The 16,566-nt window shown below is 44.9% G+C and overlaps 1 long non-coding RNA gene across 2 annotated transcripts; it reads left to right on the top strand.

The window, feature by feature from the left end:
* The first annotated feature begins 282 nt into the window (after positions 1-282).
* On the top strand, positions 283-8,903 carry LOC307175231. 2 transcript variants are annotated; one of them, XR_013824270.1, is made up of 3 exons: positions 283-419; positions 5,756-5,919; positions 8,494-8,903. It is a non-coding gene; the product is annotated as an uncharacterized lncRNA (long non-coding RNA). The 2 variants fall into 2 exon arrangements; XR_013824271.1 differs by lacking the exon at positions 283-419 and adding an exon at positions 1,990-2,131.
* Positions 8,904-16,566: the final 7,663 nt, after the last annotated feature.

Here is a 16,566-nt window from a genome sequence, read left to right as displayed (position 1 = left end):
AATCCCCCCACGCCCACCCCCATCCCTGCCACACACACACACTTCCGGTCAAGTGCCGGCATCCTACACTCCGTGGGGTGGTATGAGCAGGGGTCCCTGCTGCTTCCAGGGGAAGCTGAACGGAGTCACACAGGAAGTGAGATGGAGCTGCAAGATGGGCTATCTCTTTCTTCTCAACCCAGGCCCCAGCAGGAAGTGATTCTTGCCAGCAACTGCCCTCCCATGGGCTGTCTGGGGCAGAGAAGTCACAGCCACGATGGGGAGAACACCAGTGCAGGACAGAGAGCCCAGCTCGGGAGGAGAGACACGGAGCTGGGGCATCTATCACTCAGCGCCAGCCTGCCCATCTGCTCGGGGCTGACACTTTGCAGAGAGCGCTGGAAGGACGTCTACACTGGAAGAGAGCTTCTCTGGGCAAGGTAAGAGCTGCTCCGAGCCATCGCAGGGCTGGGGGTCCTAGGCAAGAAGAGAACTAGGTCCCTGTAAAAACATGCAGTAAGATCTTGAAGCTTCCTGAAAGATGGGGACTCTGTCCTTCTCAAAATCCACAAAGGCTATAATAGCTTGGGTGGGCACAGGTCGGCAGCTCCGAGCCATTGCTAAATTGCGTCTGTTTCATGTAACAATCCTAAAGGCAGTCTGGGGCTGGGGCAGCAGTCCTGTGGCTCTGGGGACCAGGTTCACTGCAGTTTCTCTGCCATCATCTTCATGGTCCAAAACGGCCCACTGATGTGTCTGCAGTCCAGTGGTGGGATATTGTGGGGCAGCCTGCAGTCTCTGTCACAAAAGGCAAGGAAAGGAGCCCTTACGCAGGTCATTCTCTCTTGTCACCCCTTCCTCCACTTTTTTCTTTACCTGTCTCTCGGTTCTGTGCTGGGGGGGCTCACCCCTGCAGACTGAGTCCTCCTGGCTCCTTTGCCTCTAGCTTCCTGTTGGGTTAACCAAGGGGGGCGCAGGGGGATTCTGGAAGGCAGGAGGAGAGAGCCCTGGAGTATCTCTCCCCTGCTCCCCGCTCTCTTCACCAGCATGTATCCATCTGCCGGTATGACCCCCACGGTCGCAGTTCCCTCAGGAGATCCCTCCTCCATGGCTCCAGCTCTCAAGGGGCCCAGAACACAATTTCCTTTCCTAATTCCTTCAGCCTGGGAGTGATGAAGTCTTCCCACCGCTGCTAGTCTCTATGAGCCTCTTGCTTCCCTGTCTGTTCCCCTAACCTGCCCACACCTCTGTCAGTAATCTCTTGATTACAGCATCTTCATGGGTACCATCTGGGGTGATTCTGTTTCCCACAGAGACCTTAATGGACACAGCCCTCAAGGGAAATGATGTCTAAACACCCGGCTCACATGGAATATGCTTGACTCTTGGAATTTAAGCTCTGGGTCATCATCAACGACCCCTCTCCCTCCTCTCTCCTTGCAGATTCTGCCTTCTCCTATATTTCTTTCTAGATATGCCCTGTGTCCCCCAAGACTTTTTTTTTTTTTTTGGATGTGGACCATTTTTAAAGTCTTTATCAAATTTGTTACAATATTGCTTCTGTTTTATGTTTTGGTTTTTTTGGCCGCGAGGCCTGTGGGATCTTAGCTCCCTGACCAGGGATCAAACCCACACCCCCTGCACTGGAAGGCGAAGTCTTAACCACTGGACCTCCAGGGAAGTCCCTCCTCCAAGGCTTAATCTGAACACACAGGTGCAATGTAACACCTTCCATCAAATGAGAAATGACCATCTCAGTGCCTAAATGAACTGGTTGAGAACAGAGGACCCAAGGGGATGAGACTGCCTTTCTCAGCCTCCACTGAAAGCTTGGGGGCCTCAAACTCACCTGGCAATATTCCACCTCATGCAGAAATCATGTGAGCAGCCTCCCTGGCGGATGGCCAACCAATTTCTGCTCGTGTCCTTCTGGTGACGGGGAGCTCAGTACTTCTTGAAGCAGTCCATTCCTAATGGCTTGCTCTCAAACTAGTGAGAATCAAAATCTGTCTCCCTCCACTTTCTACCCACAGGACAGAGTTGTGACCTTCGCACAAGTGTTGTGGACTTTGAAGACGTCAGTAATTGTGTCCTCCTGAGTCTTCTTCTCTCAGGCATTTCACGTCTAACCCAGCCTTCCCGTGGCTTTCAGGTGACCTCCCTCTCTCCCTCTCTCCCTTCTGACCTTGATATGAAGAGTTTACAGACTATTTCCTGGGGAGATGGAAGAAGAATCACATCTCACCTCACACAGCAGAAACTTAATAACATTTCCCCTTAAACATTTCTGACTTTTCCTCCAAAACTCCTTTATCCTGCTGCTACTTCACCTTTCTTCCCCTCCCCTGCCCCCTCCTCGAGAGTGGTCCTTTCACCGTGGGACTCAGAATCTCTCCGCAGCCTCCAGGCCCACAGCATAGTGTGCGAGACTGTACTCTTCTCAGTCACCACCAGAGGTCTCCCTACTTGAGTCTGGTTTGCTCCCGTTCCAAGCCACTGTGCATCTTGGACAGTGGTTTTGCCCGTGCTGTTCCCTCTCGAGACTGTCCTTTTACGAGTGTCCATTTTTTGCCATCTGGATTAAAATATCCATTTATGGAGCTCCTAATTATCTTTCAGATATCAACTGATACGGAGTCTCTGAGGAGCGTCCCGGACCTTTCTGGTCCTGAGCAGTGAGATAACATTGCCCCAGCACTCTCTGTACCCCACTAGAGTACTCATGACATGGTATCCTCAGCGTGATGGCTTTTCTATCCTTGAACATAAGCCTTGTACATCTGATACTCTCTACACCCAATATAGGCCTCGTATAATACGCTGAGCAATGTGGAATATGGGACTATCACCTCCCTTGTTCTTGTTTTTACATCTTTGTGGCTAAAGATGGCAAAAAAAAGTTTTTATTTTGTTTTAGTCTTGGAGCCAACCCAAATTCCTAGACTTTTTCCCAAGGATCCTTCCTGAGTCAGATGTTCCCTGATCCTGAATTTGTGAAATTAATTTTTTTGAGTCCAAGGAGATAATGTTAACAGGGACCTGTAGCAAATCTCTCCTTGTTCATTTTGGCCTCTCATCCATCTTTACAAGGTCTCTGTGGACCTTGGTTGTGTATAGAGCACAATTCCCCAGGTTTTTGTTCATGAAGGCCCACCACATACCAGTGAAAGCTGTACCTTCCCCCATGACTCTCAGGTGGAACACACGACCATCAAAACACAGTAGCTTCCCCTCCTTTGAAGGTCAACTCTGAGCATTTCTGTCACCTGTCTTTATCCTCAAAGTCAACCAAATTCCAAAATGCTCTCCCATAACCTTGGACACGTAGTAGGTGCTCAAGAAATGTTAGTTCCCTTTTACGCTACACAATGATCTCAATACTTTCTTGTTACTCATTCATTCAGTAAAGAAATCACGTTTACATGCTAGTTCTACAAGATACGAAGATTTTTAAAATACACTGATTCATCAAAAGAAAAAAATTAAAAAGACATGCTTCCTGCCAACAAGGAGCTTAAAATAAGATATAAACAAGCAAGTGAACAATGATAAGACACTGTAAACAAGTGTTACATAGTCTCTCCTTCCAAATTTTTGAAAATTCTTCTATATAATTAGTTTCCTGCAATATTTTAGAATGAGGTAGTAGCTCAGTCTTCCTAGGGATAGCCATAAACAGAACAAGCATTGGTACCAAAAGCTATCATTAGATTTTGGAAGAAAGTATATCACCCATGTGTGCAATTCTACATCAATAAATACCTGTAGTCATTCATTCAACCACCAAACATTTATAGAAACTGTGTTAGGCAAGACGCAAGTTAGGTTGTTGTAACAAAGACGCCCCAAATTAAAGAGGTTTAAGCAACAGAGAAGTGTATTTCTCTGTCATACGAAGAAGCACAGTTGGTAAAATAAGAAGCCATATAGGCAAGCCATATTGCATAAAGTCCTCTGTCAGTGAGGCAGGCTGGAGGAGAAATATTGTGCACTGTGAGCTCTTTCTCTGCCATGCTCTGTTAGCCTGGAAAAAGTAAATGCCAAAATAAGTCAGACACACAGCCCTGTGTCCTAGGGAAGATTCCAGCTGTCCTGAAACACAGTCCTGCCCTGCTCCCCAGTGAATGTCTTACAAATATCTAGTTGAGGAAGAATTTGTCTTATTCACAGATAAATAATAATCAAAGAGGAACATGGTATCTATAAAAAGATACTCCATAAAAATAGGAAAGTGACAGAATATTTGTCAGAGGAATGCCAGAATGATAGAAAAAGATCACTACACAGCAGTTGGAAATTGTGTTCCAATACATCACCATGAATTTTATAAATGTAATAAAGCAAATTCTTCTATTACACAAAAATTCTAAGCAAATACGTAAGAGGTCCGGGAAGATCAGACAAGACAACAGAGGAGATAAGACAGACCCTGATGGAGATCTTGAAAAGAAGTGAAGAGAAAAAGAAGCATTCCAGAAATGAACAGTACACCAGGAGCAGCAGCAGAACAGACACTGGAAAACACAAAGAGAGATGGAGTATTTCTTTATCTTATCCCAAATCAAAGAGACATACTTTGGAATGAACAAACAATTTAAAACAGGAGAGAAAATTATAGCTATGGAAGACAAATGATGAACATTCAATAGAGGGAAACTATACCCAAAGACATCATAGGAATTGAAAGAACTTGAAGAAATATTTAAAGGTATAATTTTTTTTTTTTTTTTTTTTGCGGCACGCGGGCCTCTCCCTGTTGTGGCCTCTCCCGTTGCGGAGCACAGGCTCCGGACGCGCAGGCTCAGTGGCCATGGCTCACGGGCCCAGCCTCTCCGCGGCATGTGGGATCTTCCCGGTCCTGGGCACAAACCCGTGTCCCCTGCATCGGCAGGCGGACTCTCAAACACTGTGCCACCAGGGAAGCCCGTTGCCTTTGCCTTTAGTGTCAGATGCAAAAACTCATTTCCAAGACCAATGTCAAGGAGCTTACCCCCCACGTTTTCTTCTAGGAGTTTTGTTTTGTTTTGTTTTGTTTTGTTGCGGTACGCGGGCCTCTAACTGTTGTGGCCTCTCCCGTTGCGGAGCACAGGCTCCAGACGCGCAGACTCAGCGACCATGGCTCACGGGCCCAGCCGCTCTGCGGCATGTGGGATCTTCCCGGACCTGGGCACGAATCCGTGTCCCCTGCATCGGCAGGCGGACTCCCAGCCACTGCGCCACCAGGGAAGCCTCCTAAAGGTATAATTTAAAGTTTCTGAAACATGGCAGATTGAACTTATGAGTTCTTGCCACTTCTTTCTTAAATACCGTTAGTATGCTAGTAAAGGTGTAAAAAGCCCATAGCACCACAGGAACAAGAGAATTGGGGGAAGAAACAACAGCAGAGAGGAGATGTCAACAAAATTTTAGAAATTGGAAAAGAAATGACTGTGTGCTAATCCAACAGGCGGGAAAAACCCCCACGTTCTCGCTTGGTGGAGGAGACAGCCGAGGATCTAACACACAGAGCAGATTCCTGGAGACCCTCAGGAACTGGAGGCACCAGGAGGGGGCAGCAGAGTCACAATATCTGTTCTCTTACTTCAGAGTAATGGAACGGGAGCTGGGCACATGATCGCTCAGCTGGACTCTACGTTTTCCGTCCTCCCTTGCATCTGACTGTGGCTATGGCCTAAGTGATCAGTGACCAAGTGTGTGTGAGGTAATGTGTGCCATTTCTGAGTCTGGGCCCAAACACCCTGGGTGTCTGCTATTCTCTCATCTTTATCCTTTTCAGAACCGGAACACAGAGATGCCTTTGGCCCGGCTTTGACCATGCAGAGGAGGACCGTGTCCTAGGAGACAGTAGAGCAACAAGATGGAAGAAACCTGGGTTCCTGAATGACAACGTGGAGCAAAGACTCTCGCCAACCCGGACTGCCCACCACGGCACTGTTTCATGTAAGAACATGTAAGAAACTTCTATTTTCTCTAAGCCACTACATGTTTAGGCGTTTCTGGTTTTGTTTGTTAGTTACACTGGCTTTAGCCAGTTACCTGAACTAATGCGACCAGAGTATGGAGTAGAGCTAAAAGCAGGAGTATTGGTTGAGAGTCTGAGTAAACATCAATAACAGTCCTAGATTTTCTTCTCCACTCACTGAGTCTGTAGGTCTCCCTCCTCCACCTTAGCAAAACCACGGGAGGTCTACTCAGAGGAAATGTTTTACCCTCTGGCCTCAGGGGCACCAGGCTTAGTCGCAGGTGGGCATTAGATGCTGGAATTAACATGGGATTAAATATGGACAATACCATGAGCACTGAGGCTCCTGCCCTCTCAGGCCACAGAGCCCAAACATTGTCCTCTGTCCTCTGCTCTAGAATGCTGGTAGCAGATGTATTACTCCAAACCCACACGCCAAGCAGGAGATTAGTAGATTCCTCTCGGGGGGAATTGGCCACCTTCTTCCCCAAAAAGATTTATAGGAATTCACATTTGGGGATCCATACACAGTCACTGCAGTGAAGGCCACCAGTTGACAAGCCCTACTCATGCGCACAGGCTTTCCAGTAGATGTTTTAGTGCCTTACTAAAGGATTTCCAGAAATGATCACAAAGTTTTAACATGAACGATGGAGGCCAAACAGAAAAACAGCACACCTAGAAAACAATTTAGAAAACACAAAAAACAAGCAGATAGAAAAAACTAAAACTATGCCACTAATATACTGAGAAAGATAAAAGAAGATTCATAAACGTGAAACAAGAGTAGGCTGTTTAAAAAAAAAAAAGAGCAGTCACAGGACAAAAAAGAAAAACCATAAATGATGATTCTACAGAAAGAATATAAAATATAAAATTATAGGACTCCTCCAAAACCTAGTATGAGAAGAAAATAGGAGAAGAAAATGTGAGAAAATTAGAAAATCAATCCAGAGATGCAGCATTTGATGAGTAGATATTCCAGAAAGAAATAACAGAAAAACAGATTGGGGAAACATTTTTTAGGTAAATAATTTTTAAAAAAACTTTCCAGAATATATAGGCATGAGTTTCCAGATTGAAAGGATACCCAAAGCACCCTGTGAAATGGATGAAAAAGAATTCATACATAGCATACCACTGTGGTGTTACAGAGCCCCAGGAATAAAAAGAAACTTCCAGAAAAAAATTTTAAATAAGAAACACAAAAAAATCAAGAATTAGAAAGACATGAGGCTTCTTAAGAAAATCATACCCTTGTGGGCAATGTAGGTATGCCTTCAAAATTCATAGCAGAAATGTTTTCCAACATGGAACTACACATCAAGACAAAATAATTACTCAAGTTTGAGTAGAGCTATTTACACATGTGCAAGACTTCCAAAAACTTACCTTCTGAGCATTCCTTCTCAGGAACCTAGTGGAGGATGTACCGCAAAAAAATAAGGGAGTAAAAATCAAGAAAGAGGAAGATATGCAATCCAGGAAAACACAAGAAACTGGCAATGAGAATGCCCAGGATGACAGTTTAAAAAAAAAAACAACAGCAAAAACAACAGCAAGCTAGTAGTGGTGCAGTGAGCTTACAGAGCCATCAACACAGAGGGGGCAGGTCAGGAAGCTCCAGACCAGGAAAGGTATCTCCAAGGCAATTCAATGGACAGAATACTTTATGTGGTGATGTAAACTCATAGCAGAGCATTGGGAATGAAACGTTCTAAGTACTTAAAAATATGGTAAATCAATAAAGAAAAAGTTGTTTACTCCAAGAAAAATTTTAAATGTACAAATTAGGGAAAGTAATTATGGTATACTTCAAGATTCAGCTGTGAATAACATGTACAGAGTCACCACTGAATGGAAATGGAAACCCAGCAAGACACCATTCACCCCACCAAATTAGCAAACCTTAAAAAATCAGACAATATCAAGTGCTTGCAGTGAATTTGGTGTACTAGGGATCCCCCGTCCTCCACACATACACAAACATACACACTTCTAACGTGAGTTTCAATTGGTGGAACCTCTTGCGATAATAAATTGTAATGATCTATAAAGTTGAAAATGCACATGGTCTACAGCCCAACAATTCCACCCCCTGAGTATATACTTGACAGAAATGTATGTGTATGAATGTCCAAGGTAGGAAAAACTGGAAACAATGGGCAGCAATTCAAATGTCCATCCACAGTAGAATGTGTAAATAAATGATAATATATTCATATAATGGAATACTTCAAAGGAAATGATATGGTTCCTACTTCTTAAAGTTGGCAGAGATTACACAGGAGTTGGTTTCATTCTTCCTTCAAGAAGTCCTTCCAGTTCCTCTGTCCCTGCCCCTGAGCAGCTGTCAGGGGAGGAGAGATGCTTAGAGATCTGAAGCCTAACTGGCTTCACAAACAAAGGGACAAGAAGAGGACACATGTCAGGCTTTCCAAAGGGCGTGTTTTGAAACCCTTCGTCTTAGACAAACTCTCAGTCTTAGTCTGCCTAGGATGCCCTCCTTTCCTTCTCAGTACCCACCTGTAACAACCTCTTCATCTTTTAAGGCCCTCCCTCCAAATCCTTTGTCCATCCACCTGTTGAGAAAACTGAAGTTGAAAGCAGCCGAAGAATATGCTTGGGGAACACAGCCATTGAGAAGCAGCCCTGGCTCTCTAGAATCTGTGTCCTGTTTACAGGCAGCATCCAAGACTAATTCACACCTGCATTCATACCACCCTTGAAGATGGTCCTTTGTAAACAGTAGGTGCTCAACAACTGCCACGTCCCCCCTCCAGGTCCTTAGGTAAGTTTAAATAAGAGTGTTGTAAAGCTATTAATATTTTGATGCTGCTACACAGAAAATGACCAGCAGATGGCAGCATGGAGCTCTCCTGGCTCCTAAGGTCCCACTTGCAGGTGTAGGGGAGAAAAGTTGGTTTTTCTTTTCCATCTTCCAAACTCTGCTGTCAGTGCCTCCGGAATGCCCATTGCTCCCGTTTGAAACACCCGTCCTCCTACTCCTTTGATGAAAAAAGGTACTGGGCATCTGCGGAAGCTGCAGTTTGGGACACAGTGGCAGGAGGAGAGCACAGGGACATGCAACAAGGACGTGAACACTTTTACTCTCTACAGAGACTTAACATGCCGATTCCCATGGCAAGCCTGTGGTACAGTGGCAGGGAAGGCGGCTTACTTAAGGTTCCAGTTTTCACTTGGGGAAACTGAGGCTCAGAGAGGCAAGGCGATGTGCTCCAGGACACACAGCAAGGTCAGATTTTCTGACTCCTAATTCAGTGCACCAAGTTAGTTTTACCATTAGTTTCTCAAAGGCAAAATCTACCCTGAAGGCACTTTCAGCTTACATATGCAGATAGGAGACCTGAGAGTTAAAAAATAATGCAAAATGCCCCACCTCCCCAGAGGGTTCAATGCCTTGTCCAGGCTTTCCTGTGGCTGCCCTGCCCCCAGTTTGAATAACTTATCCTCCAGGCACTCTTCGCTTGGGGTCTGTGAACACCCTAGGAGTAGTATCCCCCATGAGCAGGGGAGATTGTATATATATATGAGCACATGCGTGAGTGTGTGTATCCACACTTACGTGTTCCCAGTTTCTTCACATGCCCCCACCAATAACTGTGCTAGTTATTCATGTATTATTCCTCAACCCCAAATTCACCCACCAATACCAGCTCTGTGCCGATGGGCAGAATTCCCATAAGCATCTCTCCTGTACAGTGAGCATAGTGCTACAATGTAAGCTTTCTCAGTAGAGGGTGATGGGAGAACACTGCAGGAGGAAGGGGCTTCAATTGCTGGCTTTGCCGGTTATAAGACATCCTGTGGTGCTCTGCCCCACCCACGTGCCCAGAAGGTCCTCCAGAGACCTTGCAGTCCTGCCTGGCCTGGTGATCATTTTCCCACGACCCTCCCAACCCAGACACTGTACGTGCCATGGCACCCGCCTACACTGCCACTTGACCCCCTCTACATGCCCACATGCCCACCCAGCAGGTTGTGGCTCAACTGTGCCCTGGAGGTTTGCTTCCTCCTTGTCCGGCAGCTGCAGACCAGCTCTGGCCCAGGCACCAGCTAATCTCTCAGCCTCCAGTGGGGGCCATGACACCTTCTCCAACGGGGTCTGATCCCCAGCCTGGGAAGGGGGCCCCCTTCCATGGGTCCTCTTCCTCAGCTGAAGGGAGAGTAGCCTTACAGGGTTCTGTTTACGTCCTATAGTTATTCTTTTATCATAGCACAATATTCTTTCATTGAAGTCCCATTTCTTAAACCCCTATGTGGTTTCTGTCTCCTGATGGGACCCGGACTGGGACTTGTGTGCTTGTGGCCCCCCAAATATTAAGATCCTGGGACCTCCCTGGTCCAGTGGTTAAGACTCTGTGCTTCCAGTGCAGGGGGCACGGGTTCGATCCTTGGTCATGGAACTGAGATCACACATGCCGCATGGCACTAGCAAAAAAATATTTTAAAAATCCAAAATATTAAGATCCACCATACCTAGACCCAGATAAGACAAAAATATAACATTCTCAGCTCATGGCTGAGCACACAGAGAACAATAAATCTAAGTTTTTGTGTTTCTGCCGTATGCTGGGGATGGAGATCACCTCCCCTGTTGCCACAAAGGGTTGGCAGCTCTGGCAATCTCCCTTAGGGGGTCCCTCTTGCTTGTTTAGCTTGAGTTGCATTCTCTCCTGGTGTAGCAGTAAAATAACAAGCAATTAGAGCTATCACTTATAGAGCCCACACTTCATTTCAAGCGGTGTGCCATTAGCTCCATTTTACAGATTAAAAAAAAAAAAAAGCAAAGGACTAAAGAAGTTAGGAACTTGCCCAAAGATTCACAGCTGGCCCAGGAAGAGCTGGATTTTGAACCCCACTATATCCAATTCCGAAGCCCAAACTCTTAAAGACCATGATGTACTTCTTCATAGCAAACATCTATCGCTGTGTCAAGCTCTGTGCTAGACGATTCACAGTAGTTATATAATGTCTCCTATAACAGCTGTGTGTGATAAGCAGTTGTGTACATTTTATAGATGAAGAGACTAAATTTCTTACCCGAGGCCACTCAGCTAGTGAGTGTGGAGACAGGGTTTGATACTGGCCCTCAACTCCAGAGCCCACAATTTTATTTTATTTTTTTCATAATTTTGGAATTAGTAAGGGCTCTCTTTATTAAACAAGAGCACAGGTATAAAGAATATTGTTGAAAGACTTGATTACACACACATAGACTGAATTACATACCCATATACATGAGTACACAGAAAACCTTATCCTAAACAAATAACATAATAATAATCTCTAATGGCAAAAGGCACCAAAAACTAAATTTTAAAAACCAACAACAGCTTGGAAAAAAATTTTTTTTAAATATGTGCAGCGTGAACTTCAGAGCCCACATTTTTTTTTTTACATCTTTATTGGAGTATAATTGCTTTACAATGGTGTGTTAGTTTCTGCTTTATAACAAAGTAAATCAGTTATACATATACATATGTTCCCATATCTCTTCCCTCTTGCGTCTCCCTCCCTCCCACCCTCCCTATCCCACCCCTCTAGGTGGTCACAAAGCACTGAGATGATCTCCCTGTGCTATGCGGCTGCTTCCCACTAGCTATCTATTTTACATTTGGTAGTGTATATACGTCCATGCCACTCTCTCACTTTGTCCCAGCTTACCCTTCCCCCTCCCCATATCTTCAAGTCCGTGCTCTAGTAGGTCTATGTCTTTATTCCCGTCTTACCCCTAGGCTCTTCATGACATTTTTTTTTCCCTTAGATTCCATATATATGTGTTAGCATACAGTATTTGTCTTTCTCTTTCTGACTTACTTCCCTCTGTATGACAGACTGTATGTCCATCCACCTCACTACAAATAACTCAATTTTGTTTCTTTTTATGCAGAGCCCACATTTTTAACGTCTACAGTGTACTATTTCCCAGCTCACATACTGGAAGTGATTTTGGGGGTGAGAATGTACCCTGACCTGGGGGCCATGATGGGTGAAACAACGGAAAGCACATGGTGCCTGACTTCATATTCAATGTCCATCAGTTGTCAGTCATGTCATATGTGTTACAAGATAGGAAGCTAGTAAAGGAGACCCATACCAGCAGATGTGTCTCTCTCCCCTCATCATCGCCCTACTGCACCTGACCTTAACCCTCACTCTAAGGAGGAGGGATGATCTGCAGGCACCTCTGTAGGACTGCTTTGGAGTGACCTATGGTCATCTCCAAACCTCGTCTAGGGAGGGGATTCCCTGACACTCAATGGGGCAGGCACAGCCCCCTAGAGCATCTTGTCAGCACCCCATGCTCTGATTCTATACTCATCAATGGTGTCAATCCTAGTGATTAGTCCCCTTTGTATGGTCTCATGATTGTTCACTAATTTAGCTCTAAGACCCTAGCAGCTGATGGAGAGAGGGAAATATGACACAGTATAAGATTCAGAGTATTTGCAGGTTGCTAAGAAAAAGCAAGTATTCTAGGGGCTTCCCTGGTGGCGCAGTGGTTGAGAGTCCGCCTGCCGATGCAGGGGACACGGGTTCGTGCCCCGGTCCGGGAGGATCCCACATGCCGCGGAGAGGCTGGGCCCGTGAGCCATGGCCGCTGAGCCTGCGCATCCGGAGCCTGTGCTCCACAGCGGGAGAGGCCACAACAGTGAGAGGCCCGCGTACCGCAAAAAAAAAAAAAGCAACTATTCTAGATAGTGAGGCCAAAGAGCATATTTACTTCGATGAGTGGTCCTCATGAAGAGGCCACTGTGAATGTAATAAGCTATGCCCTCAACAGCATCCCTACAACAGATAGGGGCTCAACGTTCAAAACTGTATTTTGTATAATGTCCCTCAGTGTAGGTCGAAGGCCACCAACCAAAGCAGAAAGCATGAAAAGTAATTCTCCAGGAAGCCATGGGAGGTAGTCACAGCACAGAAGTCTGCTGCTCTGGCTGAATTGGTAATATATTTAAGAATACATGTCTAGAGATTGAACAGATTACATACTTTACAGGCACTTGTCCACCAACAGCATTTCTCTTAGCCAAGCTTTTGAAAAGTACTTTGTGTCTATGGGTTTTAGCTTCTACTTGCAGTGGTGGTGCTTTCCATGGCCAAATAAGAAATGAGCCACATGCCTTAATAATAAACTGGGCTGGAACTTTTATTCGATCCTCTTATGAAAACTCAGGCACCGACAAGAACATGTCCCCTAAAGAGAAGGCCAGCCCACATCCCCTCCAAAGTGCGTTGAGGGAGTCCTTGCCGGCAGAGCCAAGATTTCATTTGGGAGGAACTTTGAGAGTTCTCTAGCAATGCAACAGATGGGTAATTGAGGCCCCACAGTTCCACATCCTAAAGTGTGACAGCAAGAAAAATTAGCCTAGAGACATGGTAAAGCGGGTTGCTAACCATCTTCCCTATTTGGCCACACACGCAAAAACCTGCAACACGTCTCATTTTGAGCAACAGATCTGCTAGTTAAACTGGTTGTGAAATGTCCTCCCAAAGTAACTGAATAAGGTAACTTACTATTTATAATTATTTTCTATACATCTCCCTAAAGTTGGAGGCTAGCTATTAAAATTATTATCTCAGATCCAGAATGTTTCTGGAGGTAATTAGAGAGTAGTATCAATTGTCTATTAAGACCATTCCTGGTCCATGACGTGAAAATGAGGTAATTTGCATCCCAAAGACTGCTTGGCTTTCTGTTTTCCAGTGCAGGGCAGGATGGCACGGGGAGACCACATTTAACTGCGCGCCTGGCACAGACACTGACCCTTCAGAACTGACACTGGCTGGCGGGCTGCACTAAGTCCAGCAAGAAGCAAACCTGCAGCTCATCCAAAAGTGGTTTCAAGTGATAAAGATCAAGTTAAGAAGGACCTTCTATTTACTAGACTATTACTGCCCAATTCATAATTGTTGAATAAAGCTAGTTAGATCTTCAAAAAAAAAAAAAGATCAAGTTAATAATAAAAGAAGCCAGGACACATCTTTGTTTGACCCGACTGGATGTTATGAATAGTGTAGACCATAATTTTCCCTACATATTGTGTCAAAGGCTGGGAAAGGATCAGCAAAAGTCACAAGCCATTTAATACAATTTTTGGCAGATTTTGCCTCAAGGCCCTATAAATTAGAGCGGATGACTGTGCACACAGCTTGCAAGCTGTGCACGGAGAAAGTCAGGTTTGCAAATTGTTAAACAAAAGCCGAACTGTTGGATTTTGCTTGTACTTGCTGGAGTAGAGTGACCAGCTTGTCCTGGTTTGCCAGAGACTTCTCCAGTTTGAGTCTGAATGCCCAGTGTCCTAAGAAACCCTTCAGTCCCTGGTAAACCAGGATGGTGGGTCACCCTACCTGGAGGTCTTCCTTACAAGCTGGTGATCTTGGGCTGGACATCCGCATTTGGAGGTGAGGCACAAAACACGGCCTGGAATCTCTGGGTGGGAATTGGGCTTGTTGACTGATGGAGTTCACTGCAGGGTGTTTAAGCATCCATTAGCGTTGGCATTGAGAGAACCAGTAACTATCAGTCATTGGAGGATGTTTGTCTGGGATGCTCATTTTCTGCACAGATGTATCCTCCAGTTACCTGCTTGTGGATGGTAAATCAGGTTGCTCACTTGCTGGGGACTGGGGTCCCATTATTCAATATGCAGATTTTTGCTTATTCCTTGCTTAGCCCAGTACCTTACCTCCTCCTCCCAAATTCGTTGCCTTACATCTACCATTTTGCAGTCCCCACAGTTCAACTTATATGACAAATAAGTCTCCTTTCTCCCATATCTCCCTGAAGGAGATAGGGAAGGTGACCTAGGGTTTCCACCGGTGCCTCTGTTGCCCTGTGGGTGGGATGGGGAGAAATAGCTGGCTTCTCCTTCTTTTCTCCCTCTGGGGGCCCCCATGTTGAAGCCTCCTCTATTCTACCAAGTTAGTTACCACTTCTCCATATGTTTTCTATCGTCTAAAAATGTGTTAAAAATTCTCGTCCACTATTTTCTTCTCTCTTGTTCCTCTGCTCTCGTAGGATTTTACCTTTGCTATTCCTCTCTTGTGCTTTTTCCAGGATTTGGGGAGGAAGAGGAAATAAACTTGTGCTGCCAATCACCACACTTAACTGGACATCCATTACTCCAGTCTCTCTTTTTGTATCATGTGATGGATGGATGTTGGCATTTCTGCAACGATCTTCCATGTCCATTATCTTTTCTAGTTTCTATTTATTTCCCTTCCTGTTATTTTCAGGGAAAACTGCTTGGTCCAATCTTTTAGCTCATGAGCTCTTCAGCTGCACACATTCTACTACTTAGCTCATCCACTGAGGCAGTTTTTTTCACTATAATTATAAATGATGTATTTTTTATTTCCAACATCTCTAACTGATTCTTTTTATCCTCTCTTATTTGAGAACATTCATTATGTTTACTTCAAAGCTCAGTACTGGTTGTCCTATTTGTTCTGTTTAATCTTGGAATCTGGAGCAGACAGCCTGGGGGACAGAAATGTGCTTCACACACTAAGCTGTATGACTTTGCAGGAAGTTACTTAATCACTTATACCTTAGTTTAGTTTCCTCATTTGTAAAATGGGGATAAAAATAGTTCTACCTTAAAAGATTCTGGTAGGGTTAAAGTTCTCTTGTTTTTTTTTTAAGATGCATGCGGTACATTTAGAATAGTGCCCAACGTATAAATACTCAGTAACTCTTTCCTAGTGCCGGTGCTTCTCCAGTGACCTTTAATCTTTTGACAATGAATTTGTGTTTTCCTATGAGATTTCCTGCAAGAAATCTGCTTGCATAACCCACTCTGAGGAGGGGTGAAAACCATTTTGCAAATGTGTGTTCCACGTTGCTTCCAGGGAGAGTGCAGAATGGGCTGGATGCCTCACGAGTGGATGCTCTTTTGGGTGGTCTTTGGGGCTTAGCTGCTACCTTTCTTCCCTGGCTTTGCCATCCATCTGGGCCCTGCGCCGTCTCTCACTCCCTTAATACAGCTTGCACCTGGAGCTTGGCCACCTTGTTTGCAAGGGTGGGATTTAGGGAGCTCTCCAGGAGTCAGCTCATCTAGCTTCTCCCATGGGGATGCTTGTCTAACCTTCCCAGCAGTACTCCATTGTCCCCGTCTTGCTCCACGCCTCGCCTATCTCCGGCCATGGAGTGCCCTTGTTGCTGTTCTCACTTTTGTAGTATATATTGTAGTGTAGACATTCAAGAATATATGTAGTTGTAAAGCAACTATACTCCAGTAAAAATTAATTTAAAAATTAAAATTTTAAAAATCAAAAATAGAATTTATGTAATGTACGCTCATGAGCTGGGCTGTAACATTAAATCTCGTTGTGTCTGCTTTCAGTTTCTTAGAAATTTCTCAGCACTTCTGATTCTCTGAACATCTGTCATCTTTTTTGAGGACACTAACTTTTTCCTTTCCTGTCATTTCTGGAGTTTGGGTCAGGTACTCAGTCCACTGTGATGAAGAAGGAAGTCAGAGGATTTCTAGAAAAGATGAAAATTAAGCAGAATCTTGGAGAATGAACAGGAGCAGCCTAATGAAAAGGGAGAGAAGGATACTGCAGGTTGGAAGACGGCAAGAGCAAAAGTA

The sequence above is a fragment of the Stenella coeruleoalba genome (assembly GCF_951394435.1).
Source record: "Stenella coeruleoalba genome assembly, chromosome: 16".
In the NCBI taxonomy this organism is placed as follows: domain Eukaryota; kingdom Metazoa; phylum Chordata; class Mammalia; order Artiodactyla; family Delphinidae; genus Stenella; species Stenella coeruleoalba.
This window is presented reverse-complemented; position numbering and strand designations above follow the sequence as displayed.